The sequence below is a fragment of the Schistocerca cancellata genome, chromosome 7 (genome assembly GCF_023864275.1).
Source record: "Schistocerca cancellata isolate TAMUIC-IGC-003103 chromosome 7, iqSchCanc2.1, whole genome shotgun sequence".
Lineage (NCBI taxonomy): Eukaryota > Metazoa > Arthropoda > Insecta > Orthoptera > Acrididae > Schistocerca > Schistocerca cancellata.
The window spans coordinates 297,859,027-297,882,368 of record NC_064632.1 but is presented as its reverse complement, the minus strand read 5'-3'; the positions used below and the strand labels follow the sequence as shown (position 1 = coordinate 297,882,368).

General features: G+C 51.6%; 1 non-coding gene and 1 pseudogene across 1 annotated transcript; both read left to right on the top strand.

Annotated features, from left to right (window-relative positions):
* The first annotated feature begins 4,291 nt into the window (after positions 1 to 4,291).
* LOC126093308 (5.8S ribosomal RNA) lies at positions 4,292 to 4,446 on the top strand. The gene has a single exon (XR_007521496.1). It is a non-coding gene; the product is annotated as a 5.8S ribosomal RNA (ribosomal RNA).
* A 172-nt stretch (positions 4,447 to 4,618) lies between these two features.
* On the top strand, positions 4,619 to 8,942 carry LOC126093737 (large subunit ribosomal RNA; annotated as a pseudogene).
* The last annotated feature ends 14,400 nt before the right edge of the window (positions 8,943 to 23,342 follow it).

Sequence of the window (23,342 nt, the reverse complement as noted above, 5' to 3'; positions counted from 1 at the left end):
GGTGGTGCAATTCCTGGCCCCCAGTTGGTAGCACATCTCACAAAGTTATACAACGAGTGTTTGCGGCTCGGGAAATTCCCCCAAATATGGAAAAGGGCAACAGTAGTAATAATCAAGAAAAGCCCAGACAAAGATCCACGAGAACCTAAGTCCTACAGGTCCATCTGTCTACTAGACACATTGGGGAAACTTTTTGAGAGGTTGTTGGCAGACAAACTGGCAGCACACCGAGCTTTGTGCGGGATGAGTGACAGACAATTCGGCTTCAGGACCGGGAGATCGGCGTCTGAAGCCATTGCCCTGGCTGCGGAGGTCTGTGCCTCTACCCCGCACAAATACGTGGTCGGCATCATGGTGGATATCAGCGGCGCCTTTGACAACCTGTGGTGGCCCTCGCTCTTCTCCCGATTGCGAGAGAAGGAGTGCCCGAGGTCGCTATATGGCTGTCTCAGGAGCTATTGTAAGAATAGGGAGGTCTGGCTATCGTCCCCTAGCGGGATAATAAGTAAAAAGATCACCAAGGGGTGTCCACAGGGGTCTGTCCTGGAGCCACTCTTTTGGGATATTAATATGGAACCCCTTTTGGACAACCTTCAGAACAGCGACGATGTGCTAGAGGGCATAGCCTATGCGGACGACCTCCTCCTGCTGGTTGGTGGCCGTAGCCGTGAAGACAGAGCTGAAAATTGAAAGGGCCATATCAATCCCAAGTACATGGTGCCACATGTCGAAAATGAAGATTTCGCCAACCAAATCTACATATTTACTTCTAAAAGGACAATTAGCTAGAAACCCAACTGCAAAGATAGATGGCTCACCAGTTCTTCGACGCCATGAGGCGCGATACCTGGGCGTAGTCGTCGATGAGAGGTGGACTTATGCATCACACATTGACACCGTTGCACAAAAATCATTAGAAACATTAAATAATCTAATTGCGATTGGACACAAGCGATTCCACTTACCACCAGAATTAATCAAATTATATCATAACAGCATATTGACATCAATTGTAGGATATGGATCAGGAATCTGGGCCCACAGACTCACGAGGGTTACGCCTGCCTTGGCTGTGAGAAGAGTGCAGAGGAACATGCTACTCAGATCAGTAGGGGCATACAGAACAACACCAGGAGGAGGCCTAACAGTACTGACGGGGCTCTGTCCGCTTGACATAAAAATCAGGGAACAGGCAACATGGTACTGGGTAAAAAAGGGTAACAGGGATAAAATAGTTGATCTAATGCGGATTTACGTGGGGAACAAAATAGAAATCAAACGGAGGGGGGAAGAACTTTGGCAAGAACAATGGGATAACGAAGAAACCGGTCGTAGAACACACAAACTGCTGCCCAATATCAGGGAAAGGTAGCAATTAAAACACTTCACACCGTCACGAGGACTGCTGCACTTCCTCACAGGTCATGGACCCTACCCAGCATACTTATGCCGGTTCAGGAAACGGGCTACACCAGCGTGTGACTGTGGGGCCACACCAGGCACCCCGGAACACGTGGTGTACGAGTGCCACCTCTTCGACGATGTAGCGGCGCAATTACGCCAGCAACTACCAAACCATGACACATATCGCCTGCTCAGGCATGAGGACCATTTCTCAATCTTGAATAAGTTAGCCAATGAGATCTCACTCAAAGTGATAAGAGAATATCTCAGGAACAATGATTAAGATCTCACTACAACCAATTTGACTCCACGCACCTGACCTGTTCCGCCACGGCGTGGACTTGGCCAGCCGCCTCACGGCTGGAATCCGCCACGCCTGGGATTAGAGGGGGGGGGTGCGCCCAACTACCGATCTGAGACACTCACCGATTTCGACACTAGGTTAAGATGGGTTAGACGTAGGATAAGCTAGGAAGAAAAACATTAGTATAGTGCTGCAGCGATCTACCACTCCGGCCAGCCCGGTGCCAGGGGCACGTTCACCGGGATTAGCTGGTTGAACAGGGCCAACAACGTAGGTTTATACTATGCTGGCACATTTGTAACGCTGCAGGTAGAAGTAGCTTAGCGTAAGTAGAATAAAATAACAGCAGTGCCCATAGTGAGAGCAATAGAAAACTAATATAGAGTAAGCTGTAGTACTAACACCAAACTGTATCAACTAGGACCCACTAATTGGATAAGGTGGTGGGTTGTTATGTATCATATATATATTGAGAAACAAAGATTTAAAAAAAAAAAAAAAAAAACAGAGTTCCGACCAGAGATGGAAGGGACGCTTTTATTAGATCAAAACCAATCGGTCTGCTCGTCCAGTCCGTTTGCCTTGGTGACTCTGAAAAACTTTGGGCTGATCGCACGGTCCTCGTACTGGCGACGCATCTTTCAAATGTCTGCCTTATCAACTGTCGATGGTAGGTTCTGCGCCTACCATGGTTGTAACGGGTAACGGGGAATCAGGGTTCGATTCCGGAGAGGGAGCCTGAGAAACGGCTACCACATCCAAGAAAGGCAGCAGGCGCGCAAATAACCCACTTCCAGCACGGGAAGGTAGTGACGAAAAATAACGATACGGGACTCATCCTAGGCCCCGTAATCGGAATGAGTACACTTTAAATCCTTTAACGAGTATCTATTGAAGGTCAACTCTGGTGCCAGCAGCCGCATTAATTCCAGCTCCAATAGCGTATATTAAAGTTGTTGCGGTTAAAAATCTCGTAGTTGGATTTGTGTCCCACGCTGTTGGTTCACCGCCCATCGGTGTTTAACTGGCATGTATCGTGGGACGTCCTGCCGGTGGGGCGAGCCGAAGGCGTGCGACCGCCTCGTGCGTGTTCATGTGTCCCGAGGCGGACCCCGTTGAAATCCTACCAAGGTGCTCTTGATTGAGTGTCTGGGTGGGCCGGCACGTTTACTTTGAACAAATTAGAGTGCTTAAAGCAGGCAAGCCCGCCTGAATACTGTGTGCATGGAATAATGGAATAGGACATCGGTTCTATTTTGTTGGTTTTCGGAACCCGAGGTAATGATTAATAGGGACAGGCGGGGGCATTCGTATTGCGACGTTAGAGGTGAAATTCTTGGATCGTCGCAAGACGAACAGAAGCGAAATCATTTGCCAAGTATGTTTTCATTAATCAAGCACGAAAGTTAGAGGTTCGAAGGCGATCAAATACCGCCCTAGTTCTAACCATAAACGATGCCAGTCAGCGATCCGCCGCAGTTCCTCCGATGACTCGGCGGGCAGCCTCCGGGAAACCAAGGCTTTTGGGTTCCGGGGAAGTATGGTTGCAAAGCTGAAATTTAAAGGAATTGACGGAAGGGCACTACCTGGAGTGGAGCTTGCAGCTTAATTTGACTCAACACGGGAAACCTCACCAGGCCCAGACACTGGAAGGATTGACAGATTGATAGCTCTTTCTTGATTCGGTGGGTGGTGGTGCATGGCCGTTCTTAGTTGGTGGAGCGATTTGTCTTGTTAATTCCGATAACGAACGAGACTCTAGCCTGCTAACTAGTCGCGTGACATCCTTCGTGCTGTCAGTGATTACTTTTCTTCTTAGAGGGTCAGGCGGCTTCTAGCCGCACGAGATTGAGCAATAACAGGTCTGTGATGCCCTTAGATGTTCTGGGCCGCACGCGCGCTACACTGAAGGAATCAGCGTGTCTTCCTAGGCCGAAAGGTCGGGGTAACCCGCTGAACCTCCTTCGTGCTAGGGATTGGGGCTTGCAATTGTTCCCCATGAACGAGGAATTCCCAGTAAGCGCGAGTCATAAGCTCGCGTTGATTACGTCCCTGCCCTTTGTACACACCGCCCGTCGCTACTACCGATTGAATGATTTAGTGAGGTCTTCGGACTGGTACGCGGCATCGACTCTGTCGTTGCCGATGCTACCGGAAAGATGACCAAACTTGATCATTTAGAGGAAGTAAAAGTCGTAACAAGGTTTCCGTAGGTGAACCTGCGGAAGGATCATTACCGACCAGACTGCATGTCTTTCGATGTGCGTGTCGTGTCGCGCAACACGCTACCTGTACGGCAGCAGCCGTGCGCCGCGTGCGGAACCACGCGTGCGTCTCAAAACTAACGGAAATGTTGTGTGGTACGAGCGCTGAAGCTCTGGAGCGGCTGGCCTGCGGCACCTGGCGCCTAGCGCCGGTTTTGAATGACTTTCGCCCGAGTGCCTGTCCGCTCCGGTGTGGAGCCGTACGACGCCCATCGGCCGTGAGGCCGTTGGACACAGAACGCTGGAACAGGGGCCGCCAAACGCCTCAGTCCCGCCTATGCAACTGTTTCGAAACAGACAGTGGAAACTAAAAAAAGATCACTCAGGATGGTGGATCACTCGGCTCGTGGGTCGATGAAGAACGCAGCAAATTGCGCGTTGACATGTGAACTGCAGGACACATGAACATCGACGTTTCGAACGCACATTGTGGTCGATGGATTCCGTTCCAGGGCCACGTCTGGCTGAGGGTCGGCTACGTATACTGAAGCGCGCGGCGTTTGTCCCGCTTCGGAGACCTGGGAATGTTGTGGCCGCCTGTGGGGCCGGCCGCGTCTCCTTAAACGTGCGATGCGCGCCCGTCGCCTGGCGGTTCGCATACCGGTACTTTCTCGGTAGCGTGCACAGCCGGCTGGCGGTGTGTCGTGCGCCTCAGAGCAGGCGAGACTACCCGCTGAATTTAAGCATATTACTAAGCGGAGGAAAAGAAACTAACAAGGATTCCCCCAGTAGCGGCGAGCGAACACGGAAGAGTCCAGTTCCGAACCCCGCAGGCTGCCGCCTGTCATGGCATGTGGTGTTTGGGAGGGCCCAGTACCCCGACGCCTTCGCGCCGAGCCCAAGTCCAACTTGAATGAGGCCACGGCCCGTAGAGGGTGCCAGGCCCGTAGCGGCCGGTGCGAGCGTCGGCGGGACCTCTCCTTCGAGTCGGGTTGCTTGAGAGTGCAGCTCCAAATGGGTGGTAAACTCCATCTGAGAGTAAATATGACCACGAGACCGATAGCGAACAAGTACCATGATGGAAAGTTGAAAAGAACTTTGAAGAGAGAGTTCAAAAGTACGTGAAACCGTTCTGGGGTAAACGTGGGAAGTCCGAAAGGTCGAACGGGTGAGATTCACGCCCATCCGGCCACTGGCTCCCGCCCTCGGCAGATGGGGCCGGCCGCCCGCGCGAAGCAATCCGTGGCGGGGTCGTGTCAGGTTGCCTTTCCACTCGCCGCGGGGTAGGGCCGTTCCAGTATGCGGTGGGCCGCACTTCTCTCCTAGTAGGACGTCGCGACCCACTGGGTGCCGGCCTACGGCCCGGGTGCGCAGCCTGCCCTTCCGCTGGCCTCGGTTCGCGTCTGTTGGGCAGAGCCCCGGTGTCCTGGCCTGGCTGCTCGGCGGTATATCTGGAGGAGTCGATTCGCCCCTTTGGGCACTCGGGCTCCCGGCAAGCGCGCGCGGTTCTTCCTGGATGACGGACCTACCTGACCCCTCCCCGGACCCGCGCCGCTGTTGGCTTGGGATCTCTGATCGGAGTGCCAAGCGAGCCACTTTCGTTAAGCAGAACTGGCGCTGTGGGATGAACCAAACGCCGAGTTAAGGCGCCCGAATCGACGCTCATGGGAAACAATGAAAGGCGTTGGTTGCTTAAGACAGCAGGAGGGTGGCCATGGAAGTCCGAATCCGCTAAGGAGTGTGTAACGACTCACCTGCCGAATCAAGTAGCCCTGAAAATGGATGGCGCTGAAGCATCGTGCCTATACTCGGCCGTCAGTCTGGCAGTCCTGGCCAGTCCTTGCGGCTGGCCGCGAAGCCCTGACGAGTAGGAGGGTCGCGGCAGTGGGCGCAGAAGGGTCTGGGCGTGAGCCTGCCTGGAGCCGCCGTCGGTGCAGATCTTGGTGGTAGTAGCAAATACTCCAGCGAGGCCCTGGAGGGTTGACGCGGAGAAGGGTTTCGTGTGAACAGCCATTGCACACGAGTCAGTCGATCCTAAGCCCTAGGAGAAATCCGATGTTGATGGGGGCCATCATAGGATGATGCACTTTGTGCTGGCCCCCGTTGGGCGAAAGTGAATCCGGTTCCTATTCCGGAACCCGACAGCGGAACCAATACAAGTCGGGCCACTCTTTTAGAGATGCCCGTCGGGGTAACCAAAACGGACCCGGAGATGCTGTAGGGAGATCGGGGAAGAGTTTTCTTTTCTGCATGAGCGTTCGAGTTCCCTGGAATCCTCTAGCAGGGAGATAGGGTTTGGAACGCGAAGAGCACCGCAGTTGCAGCAGTGTCTCGATCTTCCCCTCGGACCTTGAAAATCCGGGAGAGGGCCATGTGGAGGTGTCGCGCCGGTTCGTACACATATCCGCAGCAGGTCTCCAATGTGAAGAGCCTCTAGTAGATAGAATAATGTAGGTAAGGGAAGTCGGCAAATTGGATCCGTAACTTCGGGATAAGGATTGGCTCTGAGGATCGGGGCGTGTCGGGCTTGGTCGGGAAGTGGGTCAGCGCTAACGTGCCGGGCCTGGGCGAGGTGAGTGCCGTAGGGGTGCCGGTAAGTGCGGGCGTTTAGCGCGGGCGTGGTCTGCTCTCGCCGTTGGTCGGCCTCGTGCTGGCCGGCGGTGCAGGATGCGCGCGACTGCGCCTCGTTCGTGCCCCGGTGCTTCAACCTGCGTGCAGGATCCGAGCTCGGTCCCGTGCCTTGGCCTCCCACGGATCTTCCTTGCTGCGAGGCCGCGTCCGCCTTAGGGTGCTCCTCCGGGGGCGCGCGGGGGCGCGGATTCTCTTCGGCTGCCATTCAACGAACAACTCAGAACTGGCACGGACTGGGGGAATCCGGCTGTCTAATTAAAACAAAGCATTGCGATGGCCCTAGCAGGTGTTGCCGCAATGTGATTTCCACCCATTGGACTTCACATCCGCGGCCGCGCCGTCTTGTGCCTGTGTGCCCTGACGTGTTGCGCCTGAGTGGACACCCGAGAGTAATGGCTTATCCGAGGGGTGTAGGTTCGATCGACGTCTACGGTTCCAGCTTTCCTCACTGAACCTGGCACCGTGTGTGCTGTGGCTACTGATCCGTTGGGTGCCCATCAGTAGGTTGTTGAGATCGTCCATCACCCATGTGGTTCATAAGATGGCGACTAGTTTTTTGTGTAGGTTGGGGGCACCTGGGTACGGGCACGCCGCATCCTAAATCCCACGTCATTGGAGCTTCTCCCCTTTGGCGTCCCCACCACCGGGGTTCGGTGGCAATAGGAGGTCTTCTGGGTCAGTCGCGGACCTGCGGCGCTTGACCCCCCCGGGCTTGCTCGGTTGATGTCACGCTGCGGGGCTGACTTGGGTGGTTGCTTCCCGCTGTTGCCTGTGGCGGCTTGGACATGCCCTGGGTGGGAGTCACGTCGAACGGTGGGTCTGTCTGCTCTGACATGCGACTCCTGCCTAATGCTCTGAACGTGTCAACGTTCAGAAATCCAAGCAAGCTTGGGTAAACGGCCTGGGAGTAACCGATGACACTCTTAGCGTAGCCAAATGCCTCGTCATCTAATTAGTGATGCGCATGAATAGATTAACGAGATTCCCGCTGTCCCTATCTAATATCTAGCGAAACCACTGCCAAGGGAACGGGCTTGGAAAAATTTGCGGGGAAAGAAGACCCTGTTGAGATTCACTCTAGTCTGGCACTGTGAGGTGACATGAGAGTTTTTGTGAATTGGCAGAAGCCAATTCACGGAGTTTGGAGGAAGTTGAAATGCACGCTATAAGCTCACGCAGGATGGCGTGAGGTCTGGAACAGTTAAAGGAGTTGAGTCTAGTAAATAAAGTACGTAGTTGCTTGAATACTTAACTTTAATCCATAATTGTAGAACATCGCTCTTGATGATACATAATTTGAATCTCAATTTAACGGGTAATGGCGCCTTGCTAGGTCGTAGCAAATGACATAGCTGAAGGTTATGCTAACTATCGTCTCGGCAAATGAGAGCGTATTTGTCAATGTAGCTTCACTAGCAAGTCGGCTGTACAAATGGGGCGAGTGCTAGTACGTCTCTCTAGACCTGCCGTGTGGCGGACCGCGGCCGATTTAAGAGCTACCACCTAGCAAGTGTCGTGTCTGGCGGTGACACCACAAGAGGTGTAGCATAAGTGGGAGATGGCATCATCGCCGGTGAAATACCACTGCTTTCATTGTTTCTTTACTTACTCGGTTAGGCGGAGCGCGTGCGTCGTGGTATAACAACCCGGCGTCACGGTGTTCTCGAGCCAAGTGTGTTAGGGTTGCGTTCGCGCCGCGGCTCCGTGTCCGTGCGCCACAGCGTGCGGTGCGTGTTGGTGCAAGCCTGCGCGTGCCGTGCGTCCCGTGTGCGTCGGCGCGTCCGCGTGTGCGGCGCAGTTTACTCCCTCGCGTGATCCGATTCGAGGACACTGCCAGGTGGGGAGTTTGACTGGGGCGGTACATCTGTCAAAGAATAACGCAGGTGTCCTAAGGCCAGCTCAGCGAGGGCAGAAACCTCGCGTAGAGCAAAAGGGCAAAAGCTGGCTTGATCCCGATGTTCAGTACGCATAGGGACTGCGAAAGCACGGCCTATCGATCCTTTTGGCTTGGAGAGTTTCCAGCAAGAGGTGTCAGAAAAGTTACCACAGGGATAACCGGCTTGTGGCGGCCAAGCGTTCATAGCGACGTCGCTTTTTGATCCTTCGATGTCGGCTCTTCCTATCATTGCGAAGCAGAATTCGCCAAGCGTTGGATTGTTCACCCACTAATAGGGAACGTGAGCTGGGTTTAGACCGTCGTGAGACAGGTTAGTTTTACCCTACTGATGACTGTGTCGTTGCGATAGTAATCCTGCTCAGTATGAGAGGAACCGCAGGTTCGGACATTTGGTTCACGCACTCGGCCGAGCGGCCGGTGGTGCGAAGCTACCATCCGAGGCCTGAACGCCTCTAAGGCCGAATCCCGTCTAGCCATTGTGGCAACGATATCGCTAAGGAGTCCCGAGGGTCGAAAGGCGCGAAAATACACTCCTGGAAATGGAAAAAAGAACACATTGACACCGGTGTGTCAGACCCACCATACTTGCTCCGGACACTGCGAGAGGGCTGTACAAGCAATGATCACACGCACAGCACAGCAGACACACCAGGAACCGCGGTGTTGGCCGTCGAATGGCGCTAGCTGCGCAGCATTTGTGCACCGCCGCCGTCAGTGTCAGCCAGTTTGCCGTGGCATACGGAGCTCCATCGCAGTCTTTAACACTGGTAGCATGCCGCGACAGCGTGGACGTGAACCGTAGTGCAGTTGACGGACTTTGAGCGAGGGCGTATAGTGGGCATGCGGAAGGCCGGGTGGACGTACCGCCGAATTGCTCAACACGTGGGGCGTGAGGTCTCCACAGTACATCTACATCTACATCCATACTCCGCAAGCCACCTGACGGTGTGTGGCGGAGGGTACCTTGAGTACCTCTATCGGTTCTCCCTTCTATTCCTGTCTCGTATTGTTCGTGGAAAGAAGGACTGTCGGTATGCCTCTGTGTCGATGTTGTCGCCAGTGGTCGGCGGAAGGTGCACGTGCCCGTCGACCTGGGACCGGACCGCAGCGAAGCACGGATGCACGCCAAGACCGTAGGATCCTACGCAGTGCCGTAGGGGACCGCACCGCCACTTCCCAGCAAATTAGGGACACTGTTGCTCCTGGGGTATCGGCGAGGACCATTCGCAACCGTCTCCATGAAGCTGGGCTACGGTCCCGCACACCGTTAGGCCGTCTTCCGCTCATGCCCCAACATCGTGCAGCCCGCCTCCAGTGGTGTCGCGACAGGCGTGAATGGAGGGACGAATAGAGACATGTCGTCTTCAGCGATGAGAGTCGCTTCTGCCTTGGTGCCAATGATGGTCGTATGCGTGTTTGGCGTCGTGCAGGTGAGCGCCACAATCAGGACTGCATACGACCAAGGCACACAGGGCCAACACCCAGCATCATGGTGTGGGGAGCGATCTCCTACACTGGCCGTACACCACTGGTGATCGTCGAGGGGACACTGAATAGTGCACGGTACATCCAAACCGTCATCGAACCCATCGTTCTACCATTCCTAGACCGGCAAGGGAACTTGCTGTTCCAACAGGACAATGCACGTCCGCATGTATCCCGTGCCACCCAACGTGCTCTAGAAGGTGTAAGTCAACTACCCTGGCCAGCAAGTTCTCCGGATCTGTCCCCCCTTAAGCATGTTTGGGACTGGATGAAGCGTCGTCTCACGCGGTCTGCACGTCCAGCACGAACGCTGGACCAACTTAGGAGCCAGGTGGAAATGGCATGGCAAGCCGTTCCACAGGACTACATCCAGCATCTCTACGATCGTCTCCATGGGAGAATAGCAGCCTGCATTGCTGCGAAAGGTGGATATACACTGTACTAGTGCCGACATTGTGCATGCTCTGTTGCCTGTGTCTATGTGCCTGTGGTTCTGTCAGTGTGATCATGTGATGTATCTGACCCCAGGAATGTGTCAATAAAGTTTCCCCTTCCTGGGACAATGAATTCACGGTGTTCTTATTTCAATTTCCAGGAGTGTACGTGACTATCAGGCGCGGTCGACCCACGTGGCGCCGCATCGTATGGGCCCCAACTTGTTTGCCGGATGGGGCACTCGGGCGGCGCTGTCTGGGATCTGTTCCCGGCGCCGCCTTGCCCCTACCGGTCGGCCATGCGTGTCTATATTTCGATGTCGGGACTCTGAATCGTCTGTAGACGACTTAGGTACCGGGCGGGGTGTTGTACTCGGTAGAGCAGTTGCCACGCTGCGATCTGTTGAGACTCAGCCCTAGCTTGGGGGATTCGTCTTGTCGCGAGACGAGACCCCCGCGGCTGGGCGCCAGGGGCACGAGTGCCCTCCCCCCCCTCACCCACCACCCATGCTTGTATCTTGTTTCTTGTGTTTCGCATCTCTGGGCGTATCGGTTCGGCCGGGTGCACCGCACCCATGCCGCTGCATTGGGTGCGGCGGACAGAGGCGTATCGGTTTGCGGGGCCCTTTCCGTTGGCGTGGGCGCTGCGATGGGTGCCGCTTCCGTGCGCGCGGGGGAGGCGGCGGCGGCCGGGCGCGTTATGTACCGCCGCGCTTCAGCGTATCGCTTTGTCCGCCGGTGATTGGTGCCAGACGGGCGGTGTCGGCCCACCGGTCAGAGCGTCGCGTGGAGGCGGCGGTGTCGGGTGGGTGGCGTGCGGCGGTCGCGGTGCCCGGCAGGCAACGGTGAGTTTATGCCGGCCCCAGCGCCGTGTGGTAACATAGCGTACACCGCAGTACGGTGAACTACGATACCTCTAAACTATGGATGTGAAATACAATATAATAGCACATGATGCTCCACAAGAAAATAGACTTGGGATAGGGTGTGTCGTTGGAAAGTCCCCGGGGCGGGTAGTGTGGGTGGTGATAAGTCTGTAGGGAGCGATGTGTAGAAGAGCAATACATAAATGAGAGAGACGACGGATTGGCGAGCGCCCTCTGGTCCTGACGACATCAACGTCCACAATAAACAGATCATACCGCCATCTGTGAAATACCCAGGCGTCTATTTCGCGAAGACACCATACCGCCCTCTATGGGACGATGTTGACAGTGCCACCCACAGGCACAACACAGCCATCTATGGGAATGTGACCAAACTACATTGACATCCGGCCCAGAAACGACACCTCCATCTACAGGAATCCAACAAAACTACGCCAACCTTACTGCCAAAACACAGCATCGCCATCTATGAAAATATGACGAAACCACATGCAATAGCTCCATCTACGCGAATCTGACAACACTACGTCCACCATGTCGAGCGCACCACAAAAAATACCGCCATCTGCAGGTCTCCCGCAACATGACCTGCTGCACCGACGATACCGCCATCTATGAGACGCCAAGCCGACTACGACATCGCTAGGTCCCACAGTGCCCATTTTCCGACCCCACCCACAAAGCCTGCATCATCTGCCCACCACAGGAGCCCCAACTCCAGTGCCTGCGCCGCACGAAGTCGTCGACCGTTAATCACTCCACCCGCACCCGCACGTGCCCCACCCCAACCGCCCATATCGCAACTCCAGCGGATGAACGGCGGACTTGTCCCACACGCATAAGTTGCAATCCACCCCTATATCTTGCGTTTCATGAAGAGTTATATCCTCCACGATGATCACCCTTTCCCTGACACCCTTAGTAAGGCCAATCACTTTGCCTCCTACCTCTCCGATGTATTTTCCATCCATGATGATCCACAGTTCGATTACTCCCTCTTCCCGGATATCCGCGATCGGACTGACACCTCTGTCCCTCCCCTTGCTCCTGGTTTCCAGTACTTGGACCACATTGCACACACGGAACTCAATGCCCCTATCACTACACAGGATCTCATTGATACACTCCACACAAAACGCAACACCGCTACTGGTCACGATCGTGTCACCTACCGTCACCTTCGTGAAGCTCCTGTCTGTTTCCTCTCCACCCTGGCCAGGCTCTACAATGTAGTCCTGTCCACCGGTTACTACCCCGACCTGTGGAAAACGTCCCGTATCCTCATGTTCCTTAAACTTGGCAAACCGCCGTCCGCCGTCTCCTCCTACCGTCCCATCAGCCTTACCTCGGTCTTCAGCAAGGTCCTGGAATCTATCCTCACCTGACGCATCCACCAGCATCTCCACCAGCATCGCCTCCTTCCCGTTACCCAGTGTGGCTTTCGGCCGTCCTCTTCCGACGACCTTCTCCTTCACCTCACTCATCTCCTTTCCGAACAGCTTAATTCCCGTCGCTCCGCACTCTTCCTCTCCCTGGACCTCTAACGTGCATATGACTGCGTATGGCATTCCGGTCTCCTCTTCAAGCTCCAAACCTTCGCCCTTCCCATTAACTACGTTCGTCTGATTGGCTCCTTTCTCTCCCGCCGTCCTTCCTATGTCACCATCCATAACACCGATTCCTACACCTTTTTCCCCTCTGCCGGTGTGCCCCAAGGCTCCGTCCTCTCCCCCCTTCTGTACCTTTTGTACACGGCGGACATGCCGCCGCCGTCAGCCCCCGTCCACCTTCTCCAGTTTGCCGATGACACCGCCTTCCTTGCCCTTGCCCCTACCCTACAGCGTTCCCAACACCTTCTCCAATCCCATCTTGACCGGTTTACCGCTTGGTGCAACCAGTGGTTGCTTACGGTCAATCCCTCCAAAACCCAGGCGATCATTGTAGGCAAAACCACCCCCTTCCTTCCACCTCCTTGATTTCTATCTCACCATCTATGGCCGTCCTATCGCCTTCACTCCGACCCTTACGTACCTTGGCGTCACCCTCGACCGTCGCCTCTCCTGGACTCCCCACCTCCGGACAATCCAAGCCAAGGCACGGCACGCTCCCGCCTCCGTCTCCTCAAGCTCCTCTCCGGCCGTACGTGGGGTCTGGACCTCTCCACCATCCTCCACACCTATAAGTCCCTCATCCGCCCTATCCTTTGTTATGCCCATCCGGCTTGGATCTCCGCCCCCCCTACCTTTTATAAATCCCTCCAAATCCGTGAACGTCATGCTCTCTGCCTCGCCTATCGCATCCGTCTCCCCTCCCCCACGCGGATCCTGTACGATCTCATCCCCTTCCCCCACCTCCTCCTTTTCCTTGAAAGGATACGGCTCCTGTACACCTCCCACAAACTCGATCCTCCTCACCCGCTCATCTACCCGATCCTCTCCCACCCCCGCCCACTGCCGTGCCTGTATTCGCACGTCCCACCCGGTCTCCATCTCTCCACCCTCCTTACCCTCTCCCAAGGTGGCTTCCACCAGCTCCCCCTCCCTGATGATGCCCTCCTCCCCTCCATCTACCCCTCCTACCAACTTTGATCCTCCCGCCCTTCTCCTGTGCTTGCTCCTCTGGGCACCCTCCCTCCCTTCTCTCCCTTTTTCCTCCCTCCTTTTCTCCCCCCTCCTCCCCCAGGCTTCCCGTCCCCTGTCCCTCTCCTCCTGCCCCCGTCTCCTCAGCCATTGGCGTCCTTTTTCTCCCCTCTCCCCCACCTCACCCCTGTTCCCCTTTTGGCAGGTCCCCAGACTCGCACACGTTAAGTGGACATTCGCGCGCCGGAGATCACCGCCATCAGTGTTTCGTGTGTGCCGTCGTGTTTAGTGCTCAGTGTTCACCGTCACACTCCATCGTTCACGAGTGCCATCGTCATCTTCAGTGTTTGTGTGTCGTCTCATCAGTTAGCAGTGTGGATTATCGACGAGTGTGAACGGCTCCGTGTTTGTCTCTATGTGTCTCCTGTTTTATTGCCCACTGTTCTGTCACTTACGTGTCTTCTCACTGTTTTTGCTCCTTGTATATTCTATGGCTGAAGAGCGGCGTAGTGTGCTGCTGACAGCCTGCCTGTTTTACAGGTTTAAAATAACAATAAAGTAAAAAAAAAGAGTTATATCCAATATGCCAAATTCCCGCTGTCCGTATACGGTGCCGAGCCGCCGAGCCGAGTGGACGTGTCCTGCGCGCGCTCCTGCCGTAATAGCTTTCGAATCGGTTTTTTCGCGGAAAAACGCGTCAACGAGTGTATCAGAACAGTGATAAACTTCAATTACGTGTGTTGTGATACAGTGCTGTGAAATATTCACAAGCTTAAGTGGGAAAAATAGTGCATTAACGTGACATCGTATCTGCAGTGACCTGGACTCGCGTTGGACGTCACCAAAGGTATTTCAACTGCAACTAACACTCATGAAACATTAATAACACTCATAGGAACAATTGACGATACTAACAATACTAATAACAGGCTGTGAAGTGCATTTAATAAACGGAAAGTAAGAGATCATGCGTGTGACGAGTCAAGACCGCAACATATGGTAGGCCATTTTTCATCTGGAACGGCCACAAATCCACCAAAACTGAATGTAAACAATAGAACAGTGAAGGGAAGCTTCTGTAAAAATTAGGGCTCGTTAACTTTAACTTTAACGAAAATTGCGAGGAACATATGGAAGGCCACCGATAACATATGTTTGTGTTGTTGTTGTTGTTGTTTTTGTTGTCTTCAGTCCTGAGACTGGTTTGATGCAGCTCTCCATGCTGTTCTATCCTGGGCAAGATTCTTCATCTCCCAGTACCTACTGCAACCTACATCCTTCTGAATCTGCTTAGTGTATTCATCTCTTGGTCTCCCCCTACGATTTTTACCCTCCACGCTGCCCTCCAATACTAAATTGGTGATCCCTTGATGCCTCAGAACATGTCCTACCAACCGATCCCTTCTTCTGGTCAAGTTGTGCCACAAACTTCTCTTCTCCCCAATCCTATTCAATACTTCCTCATTAGTTATGTGGTCTACCCATCTAATCTTCAGCATTCTTCTGTAGCACCACATTTCGAAAGCTTATATTCTCTTCTTGTCCAAACTATTTACCGTCCATGTTTCACTTCCATACATGGCTACACTCCATACAAATACTTTCAGAAAGGACTTCCTGACACTTAAATCTATACTCGATGTTAACAAATTTCTCTTCTTCAGAAACGCTTTCCTTGCCATTGCCAGTCTACATTTTATAGCCTCTCTACTCCGACCATCATACGTTATTTTGCACCCCAAATAGCAAAACTCCTTTACTACTTTAAGTGTCTCGTTTCCTATTCTAATACCCTCAACATCACCCGACTTAATTCGACTACATTCCATTACCCTCGTTTTGCTTTTGTTGATGTTCATCTTATATCCTCCCTTCAAGACACCATCCATTCCGTTCAACTGCTCTTCCAAGTCCTTTGCTGTCTCTGAGGTTCGCCGATGACATTGTAATTCTATCAAAGTGTTTATTTCCTCTCCATGGATTTTAATACCTACTCCGAATTTTTCTTTTGTTTCCTTTACTGCTTGCTCAATATACAGATTGAATAACATTGGGGAAAGGCTACAACCCTGTCTTACTCCCTTCCCAACCACTGCTTCCCTTTCATGTCCGTCGACTCTTATAACTGCCTTCTAGTTTCTGTACAAATTGTAAATAGCCTTTCACTCCCTGTATTTTACCCCTGCCACCTTTAGAATTTGAAAGAGAGTATTCCAGTCAACATTGTCAAAAGCTTTATCTAAGTCTACAAACGCTAGAAACGTAGGTTTGCCTTTCCTTAATCTTTCTTCTAAGATAAGTCGTAAGGTCAGTATTGCCTCACATGTTCCAACATCTCTACGGAATCCAAACTGATCATCCCCGAGGTCAGCCTCTACTAGTTTTTCCATTCGTCTGTAAAGAATTCGCGTTAGTATTTTGAAGCTGTGGCTTATTAAACTGATTGTTCGGTAATTTTCACATCTGTCAACACCTGCTTTCTTTGGGATTGGAATTATTATATTCTTCTTGAAGTCTGAGGGTATTTCGCCTGTTTCATACATCTTGCTCACCAGATGGTAGAGTTTTGTCAGGACTGGCTCTCCCAAGGCCATCAGTAGTTCTAATGGAATGTTGTCGACTCCCGTGGCCTTGTTTCGACTCAGGTCTTTCAGTGCTCTGTCAAACTCTTCACACAGTATCGTATCTCCCATTTCATCTTCATCTCCATCCTCTTCCATTTCCATAATATTGTCCTCAAGTGCATCGCCCTTGTATAGACCCTCTATATACTCCCTCCACCTTTCTGCTTTCCCTTCTTTGCTTAGAACTGGGTTTCCATCTGAGCTCTTGATGTTCATACAAGTGGTTCTCTTATCTCCAAAGGTCTCTTTAATTTTCCTGTAGGCAGTATCTATCTTACCCCTAGTGAGATAAGCCTCTACATCCTTACATTTGTCCTCTAGCCATCCCTGCTTAGCCATTTTGCACTTCCTGTCGATCTCATTTTTGAGACGTTTATATTCCTTTTTGCCTGCTTCATTTACTGCATTTTTATATTTTCTCCTTTCATCAATTAAATTCAATATTTCTTCTGTTACCCAAGGATTTCTACTAGCCCTCGTCTTTTTACCTACTTGATCCTCTGCTGCCTTCACTACTTCATCCCTCAAAGGTACCCATTCTTCTTCTACTGTATTTCTTTTCCCCGTTCCTGTAAATTGTTCCCTTATGCTCTCCCTGAAACTCTATACAACCTCTGGTTCTTTCAGTTTATCCAGGTCCCATCTCCTTAAATTCCCACCTTTTTGCAGTTTCTTCAGTTTTAATCTACAGGTCATAACCAATAGATTGTGGTCAGAGTCCACATCTGCCCCTGGAAATGTCTTACAATTTAAAACCTGGTTCCTAAATCTCTGTCTTACCATTATATAATCTGATCCCTTTTAGTATTTTGTGTATCCCATGAAAAAGACTAAATAGATCTGACTCAAACCAGCCTTCAAACAACCGTTACAATGAATGGAAGTGACTAACAGAAAGCTGGAACCGAATTCGATTTCTAAATGACTTTTTCCTTTATTATTAACCGAGAGATAAAGTCGACATATCTACAAAGCCTCCTCCCCTTACCGAAGTAATTACCATAGTTAATAAACCAGAGCAGTGCCTGTCAGTGAGCAATACACTCCCGCAACAGCATTAAATTCGTGTGAACTACATATAGGCAACTTTAGGAAATTACGATAATCACAAACAGCCATGTCAAACACGGTGACAGAACGCAAGTCCCTCAAGTAGGTTGCTAGGCACTGGTCGGAGTGCGTGTAAGTGCCGTAAGTAGGCCGGAGTGCGTTGGCAGACACCCAACGGTGTTGCTAAGCGCGACACGTGATTCTGCACCCTGTCACCAGAGGCAGCAGCGCCCGGGAGCTGTCCGCCCGCCATCTGTGAGTCCGCAAGCGGACCGCGTACTAAGCGTGACACGTAGTTCTGAGTGCGGCCGCGGGAGGCAGCAGCGCACGGGAGCCACACGACCGCCATCTGTGTGTGCGCGAGCGGACTACGTGGCCGACCTTCCAGCGTAACCGGGCCGCGCCGCGCAGTACCAACCGGCACTCGCCGGCGTTAACATCTGACCTGTGCATTGCGGCGTGTCGCCTCTTGTGCGCCGCGCTGGCGTATCGCTTCGTACTCATTTGTACCTCTGCCGGCTGCGTGATGGCGCATCGCCCCTACGATAACTGAACAGTCTTCACCAAACCTCAACAACCCTGGATCGAGTGCGGCAACTTGGTGGTGCGTGCACTACACCAACGTCAACCAGAGGCCCTTCTGGAAGAGGCAATACTAGCAGTGAAGTGTCGCCGATTGGCATGGCGTCGGGTGTTCGTGAGTACGTGGTAATGTCCCCAAGTCAAAAAATCGCCGCGATCGACGATATACTAAATGAGATCGGCGCAGAACTAAAAGCCAAACACGTGTCGGCAAGTGTCCTACAAACAGTCAGAAACAAAATATTTCCCCTCGCATTCCAGTTAACGTCCGCTGAGAAAAAGGTAGATCTCTTAAAAGAGCAAAACAAAGACCTTCTGCGTGAACTACAATGTTCGGCAGATCCCGTCAAGGAGCTCCGTATTGAGACACTTAGCGAGCAGGTCAATAAACTCGAGGAGGAAAACTCCAGTCTCACACAGATCAATCAGGAACTTAGAGGGCAGGTCAGGGAGTTAACAGGAAAGTCGCAGAACAGGCTCAACAGCAGGCCAAAACCTTAACGTGCGCTGCGGCCCTATCCACCGCCCCATAAGAACACAAACGAATTGAGGCAGCCAAGGCGAAACAGGCAACCACCCTTTTCATTAAGTCAACATCCAACCAAGACACCAAAGCGGTGAGACAAACACTGACCCAACACATTAATCCCAGGCAGGACAATTTACACATAAAGTCGGTAAGAAATATAAATACAGCGGTCATAGTCGAGGCAGCCACATAGGAAGATTGCCGAAAAATAATCGAAAAAGCAAAGGACATTGACAACATTACCTGTGAAGGGCCCAGAAAGAGAAAACCCTTAGTTGCGATCTATCGGGTGTCCGACCCAATCACTGACAAAGATTTCTTAGAGTGCCTCTACGATCAAAACCTAAGCTACGACTTCTCGAAAGACGAGTTTGACAGCGAGGTCAAAATAAGATTTCGCACAGGACCCAAGGGCAGGGGCTACAACCATCAGGTCCTTGAAGTCCTGCCGAAATTATACTGGTACCTAACGAAAAAGGGCAAAATGTATATAGACTACCAATCACTAACTGTCAGGGATTACACAGCTGTGAGCCAGTGCTACAACTGCTGTGACATTGGGCACACAACGAAAGGGTGCACCGAACAAGCCGCCATCTGCTCAAGGTGCGGTAAGAAGGGCCATAAACGCGCCGAGTGCCGAGCCAAGGAGGCTATCGACTGCATCCCCTGTCACAACAGAAACCGTAGTTGCAACAAAAGCAAGGGAGGTGCTTGTCAAACGTACAAACAACTCCTAGACCGACTAATTGACAGCACAGACTACGGAAACTAACAATCCCTCAAGTCCAACCGGTGGGAGACATAAACCTACCCAAGCACAGACGCACTCATACAAAGCACCCTCGACAATAAATCGCAATCACCAGCGTGCCATAACTTGGCATAAGAGGCAGAAACTTCTCCCTGACGACTACCCAAATGACGGCTACATCCCAGGACTGTCACACAACACGAACTTGGAAGACAGCCACTATGCAACCATCGAATTCATAGACGACCTCACGTTAACTGGACAGATACCATCAGACGCATTGGATAACTTTCCATACGACGCTAATGAACAGAATTGACGAACTTTAAGACGCATTAATAGTAACAAGCACTGCATCCTCACACAACCAAGACAACCATGACACATATGACCAACCGCAGCAACATCACAAAAGCATGACGCCGAAGAACCAAGACTATACATCTACTCCAGCGCGGCCCCGTACCTACGACACCAAAAAATGCGAGGGGCGCATAAAGCCTGTCAGATTTGTACAAGGTGAGACCTTAAACCCCAAAGAAACAGACGTATTAGTCACCCAAACCAACAAGACTGGCATACTGACGAAGGACCAAGACACTGACAACACGCATCACCATCTGCAAAACAAACGAAAGATATGTCATACTGACATACCCGCAGAAGATGACGATGACATATACTGCTGCCCTTACGTCAATGAGTGCAGCGTACATAATCATCAAACTAACAAGAACACCCCTGGGCAACCTGAAGCGCACCCCGAAAGAGCCAACAGCACAAGAGTGACAGAAATACCCAAGGAGTCGAAACAACCAATACGTGAGGGGAAAGAAGTTGCGTGTGACGATCAATTACGACAACCGCGGGCGCCTCCACCCAGTGCCACAAAAGTGCCCTCTACAGGCGACACCAGCCCCCTCTCATCACCCAAGTCCGTGTCAGCAAGAGGAACACCAGCACCACCAGCTGCTCCACCTGCGCACACCAACAGCAGCAACAACAACAAAGCACCCATCGCCGAGGGGCAGCGTGCAGCTGCCACTCAGCCACGACACCCCAAGACGGCGCAGACGCGACACCCGCTACCACCACCAGCGATTTTAATTATAACAACATAGATTTAAACCTAAAATTAAGTAGATTAGAAAAAAGGGAGCTCTTTGAAACAGCGCAAAGAATGATCATTAGGCTATATCACCCCTATGGCAACTCAGTCTGCTTTCGCACAACGGAGCAGACGGACAGAATAATCCTGAAAACAGAGAACATTCCCACGGACTCAGAAAGTCTGCTAGACCTACTCCTGCAGGTATGCGCTCGCAGAGAGGAAAAATTTGATCTCGATAAATTATACGAAGATCATGTTAGGGCATGGAAGGACCTACTTCGACTTCAGTCAAACAGGAAGTAAGTGCTACGTTCATGTGAAGCACCCGATCTGAGGGTTGCTCAATTGAATGCCATGAGAAGCACACATGTTAGTCTGGAACTTCCACAGGTCCTGAATGAGCTTAACTGCGATATCCTGTGCATACAGGAGCCATATACTAAACAAGGCCATATCACCAAGATCCCCACCCACGCGATATCGATATCGGGTAAGGCAGACTGCAAGGCGCCAGTCATAATCCTCAACACAGATATCCACCCGGTTAAGATCACAGAATTATGCACAGAACACATTGCTACAGTGGAGATTACGCACAGGGGCGACACATGGGTCGTTGCATCGATTTATGCTCAATACAGCCATTGCATCAATCCCTATGCAAATGCCATCAGACAAATTGCACAATACGCCGGCAATAAAAAATTATTAATCTGTGCAGACATTAATGCAAAATCCATTCTATGGCACTCCAACAAAACAGATGACAGAGGACGAATAATCAATGACATAATACACGAAAACGGACTGAACGTAATTAACGAGGAAGGACACCATCCAACATTCACAGGGCATGACGGCTCCTCATCCAACATAGACATCACCCTTGCAAATAATGCTGCGACCACCTACTTACAAGACTGGACGGTGCACAACCACATCACCATGAGTGACCATAATGTTATCACACTAACTCTACAGAAGACAGCACACAACAACACTGCAACACAACCCCGAAGACTGCCCTTTCATAAGACAGACTGGGACACAGTAAGACACAAGGTACAGGAACAATCACTGCAGAACATCAGAGGCTATGTTGACTATAGAGCACACAAGCTAACAGAAATCATCACACACATACAGAACACATGCATCCCCACATTATGCAAAACAAAACAATAGACCATCCCTTGGACCGCACACCTAACAGAACTCAAGCAGGACACCAGACGCAGACTCTACCAAAGGGCAATCTCGGACAGAGAAAGACAAGTAAGACTACATGAATACCGGCTTGCCAAGGACAGATACAAACAACAACTAAATAAGACTAGAAAGGACCAATGGAATGACTACATAACAAGACAAACACAACGTAACATGTGGGGGGAACCTTACAAGATCGCGACCAAAAAAATCAAGAGCCCACTGGTTCTGGGAACGCTACGACAGGATGACGGGGTGATGACAAAAGGATGGAGAAGCACAGCGGAGTACCTGCTGGGCAAACTCCTTCCTGACATCGCCACCACAGACACACCAGAACAAGCTGCATTGATACGTGAACTCACCACATCCTACACCACACCAACTGTCACCTGTCCCTTTGCGCAGGAAGAGGTGGCGATAGCGATCTCAGAACTTAAAAACAAGAAAGCGCCTGAACCAGATGGTATCCACTCTGAGGTACTAAAACAGATAGCACCGCAGATCACCCCATATCTCACAACACTGCTGAACGACGCATTAAGGCTAGGCCATGTGCCTGCAGTGTGGAAAGCCTCTAGGGCGGTCATCATCAAGAAAGCACCTGACAAAGACCCCTCAGAACCCAAATCATACAGACCCATATGCCTCATCAATACACTCGCCAAACCACAGAAAAAACTCCTTTGTAAAAGACTCCAAACACATTGCACACTTCGGGGACTGACACCACACCAATATAGCTTTCGGGAAGGAAAGTCTATTGACAATGCAATCAACAAAGCACTTCAAATCGTACACAACACACCCGCAAAGTACACACTAGCCATCATGATAGACATCTCGGGTGCATTTGACAATCTATGGTGGCCGGCCCTCTTCAAGGGGGTCAGACACCTGCAGGTACCGGAATCCCTGTACAACAGTCTTTTAGACTACTGCAGGGACAGAACAGTCGCTTGGCATATGGACGACAAGAAAGTAATCAAACGCATTACCAAAGGTTGTCCACAAGGATCGATTTGCGGCCCCATCTTCTGGGACATAATGTTAGAACCGCTCCTAGAATTACTTGAGGAGCAAAATACGACAGATGGAGTTGTCGCTTACGCTGACGACCTGCTTGTGGCAGTGTCAGCAAAACAACCGTGCCCAGCTAGAAGACAGAGCCAATGATACACTCAAAACAATAACACAATGGTGCACAGACAACAAGCTCAAGGTAGCAGAAAACAAAACAACATACACACTACTAAAGGGCATCCTGCATAGGAACCCAACAGTCAAAATCGGGGACACGAACATTAAAAGATCAAAAGGAACATGCTACCTTGGAGTCTACATAGACGAACGGTTGAACTTCCACGAACACATACGAATATCCACGGACAAAGCAGAAAAAATACTGCACAAACTGGCAAGGCTAAACTCGGAACAATACAGACTACCACTGTCAGTCACACGAACATATCACTGCGCTCTCTTCGAGTCGGTACTATGCTTTGCTGCCAGCACGTGGGCCCAAAGACTCAGCCTCTCCACTAACAGAACCGCCGTACGGCGGGTGCAAAGAAGCATTCTGCTTCGATTAACTGGGGCCAGATGGGGAAACTAGACCAGGTTCGGCAGATCACTGGTATACCATATGCTACATCACG